The sequence below is a fragment of the Sciurus carolinensis genome, chromosome 7 (genome assembly GCF_902686445.1).
Source record: "Sciurus carolinensis chromosome 7, mSciCar1.2, whole genome shotgun sequence".
Lineage (NCBI taxonomy): Eukaryota > Metazoa > Chordata > Mammalia > Rodentia > Sciuridae > Sciurus > Sciurus carolinensis.
This window is the reverse complement of record NC_062219.1, coordinates 57,196,590-57,199,234: the sequence shown is the minus strand read 5'-3', so window position 1 is coordinate 57,199,234 and position 2,645 is coordinate 57,196,590. Positions and strand designations below refer to the sequence as shown.

The 2,645-nt window shown below is 41.3% G+C and overlaps 1 non-coding gene across 1 annotated transcript; it reads left to right on the top strand.

The window, feature by feature from the left end:
- The first annotated feature begins 2,183 nt into the window (after positions 1-2,183).
- Trnav-cac (transfer RNA valine (anticodon CAC)) lies at positions 2,184-2,256 on the top strand. The gene has a single exon. It is a non-coding gene; the product is annotated as a tRNA-Val (tRNA).
- The last annotated feature ends 389 nt before the right edge of the window (positions 2,257-2,645 follow it).

Below are 2,645 nucleotides of genomic sequence, written 5' to 3'. Positions count from 1 at the left end.
TTACAAATCTTGGCAAGTAAATCATAGTTATTTCCTGAGTTTTTAAAAAATATATTTGTTTTAAACTCTAAGTATATAAGATATAACACAGCAGGCCATGTTCAAACAACAGGCAGCCACCCTCCTGCTTCTTAATTAATGGGTACAAAGGGGGAGAATGCTAAAGGAAGACCCTGTCCCCAAACCCATAGAGAGTCCTCCTTACCTGATAGCTGCTGTATGTGCCTCATAGGAGCAACCTGTTGATGCCTGATTTTTCTGTGTTCTAAAACAAAAGGATCTGTTTATGGTGAGTATTTCAGACTAGATTAGAAGAAAAGCTGACCTAAGGCACAGAAAAGGAAAGGTTCTTAGATATTGGGTCCCCATGGCTCCCCACTGCCTGCTCCCAGTGGAATACCAAAAAGAAAAAAAAAAAAAAAACCTCCAGATGTACTAAAACGTCCTCATGAACTTCATCTGCAGCAGATGCCACAGGGTTGCCCCACAGGATGCAGTGGGGCCCTTCCCCCAAGCATTCTGATAGTCTAGCGTCTCAGGGGGAAGGGAGAAGAACACACCCCAGAGGGCAGGGAATCAACACGCAGCCCGATGCCCAGGTGAGGAAGCCGTAAGCCATTTGGCAAGTTATTAGCAAAGAGAGAAACAAGAGTTCATTAATTTCAGTTAATCTGAAAGATTGTCTCTAATTCGGAGAATCATAGAATATTTACCCTGAAAGAGATTTGGAGGTCATCTCACTCTGCCTCCTCATTTTTCATCAATGCCTAGAGTCTTCTAAGCCAACAGTATCAACACCACCTACATTACTTACTGTCCAAGACAAATGCTGTGGAGAAAATATATAGTCCTGCTGCCCCATCTCCTCCATAGACTTGGCTCTATGCTGCATCAATGTCAGGCCACGCATTTCTCATGAATGGAAAAGGTCAAAAGATAATATCAGTGGTCAATATATTATGCTCTATCATCGATTAAAATACCAACACCCAATAATTGTCTCCATTTTGATCAGGAAACGGGTTGAGTGTGACCAATATGCCCTTGTTACTCAAGAGGTCTCTGGAAAGCTTTGCTCTGCTGTTTGTGACTTTTGAAAACCAAAAAATGACTCAATTGGATTTGATTTAATTACCTTATAGAAACCACCTTTGAAACCAGTGAGCCTGTGACTTGCAAAGGAGAACTCCACTAGCCTGGAAGTGGGCCAGATGCTTTCCTTAAAGAGAGCCAGTCTGTCCCCAGTTATGGAGAAAGCAAGGTCTAAAGTTCAGAGAGCAGTCCAGGAGCTCGGTCTTGGCAGCTCCACCATGGCCAGGGAAGGAGCCACTTTGCTTATGTAATGGGAAACCAGCTTACAACACAGGGCACCAAGAGCGGCTCCCAGTGAAAGCAACACGCTGTACGGTGGCCGTCTCCCACGGGAACTGGTTTAACAGTCATGCCCTGCTGTGTTAGCATCGTGTTTCACTAGGAGGACTTTATAGATGGTTCATTGTTATTCCAGTTAAAAAAAAAAAAAAGATTTTTTAATCAAGTCAGGACTGAGCCTCCCATTGAACCAATGGAGAAATAAGGGCAAACTTTTGTCCTTTCCAGTCTCAGTCTAAAGTGAGTCACTCAGAAGCATCTTGCTTGGGATGTGGTAGCCTGCCCAGGCCATGATGGCTCCCTAACTTGTGGCGAAATGTAAAAGTGAGGGAGAGACTCCAGATCTGGGAGGGATCCATCATTTGGTTTAGATTTGTGGGATCTTTGTTGTTGTTGTTGTTTGTTTGTTTGCTTTTTGATCAGGATAGAGATGATCTCTACCATTTTCAAAAATGTTTGTTTTGACCTTAAATTGCGTCACCCCAGAATTTTTTCCTTTTTTTTTTTTTTCATTCTTTCTTTGTATTAAGGGTTGTACCATGGGGCACTTTACCACTGAGCCCTTTTACTTTTTTGAGACAGGGTTTCCTAAGTTGCCGAGGGTCTTAATAAGTTGCTGCAACTGTCTTCAAACTTGTCACGCCTGGTTTATTTATTTTTTTTTCATTTTTTAAAAAACTATCATAGGACCATACTCTATACTATGAACAATTTCCAGTGTAACTTCAGCTGGAAACTTTATTAGCTCATTCAAGTACCGTCCATATCATTTGACAAAATGTGTTTCCGTGTACTAAAGAAATGTGTGGACTAGGGATGTAGCTCAGTTGGTAGAGTGCTTGCCTCACAAGCACGAGGTCCTGGGTTCAATCCCCAGCACCGCAAAAAAAAAAAAAAAAAAAAAAAAAAAATTGTGCTTCCAGGGGTACACTATGTGGAACACACAGAGTAGTTATTAATTCTACCAACAAGGAATCAACCTGTTACCTGTTATCACATGCTCAACAGGAAGGGAGCAACTCTCCAGGTCGAGTTTTGCTGAGGGGAAAAGTAATAGTGTGACATGCCCTGTAAAATTCTTTGTGTTTTTACAACGGAAGTTTAAGAAGCATTTTCACGTAGCAGAAACACAGTATCAGTCATTATATTAAGAAGCATTTACTTAACATTAACTAAAGGAAAATATTTGCTTAACATTAAGAACCTTTTACATATAACTAATGTAATCCCCACAAGCTTGCTTGTCTTATAGATGAAGTACCGGAGGCTCGGGA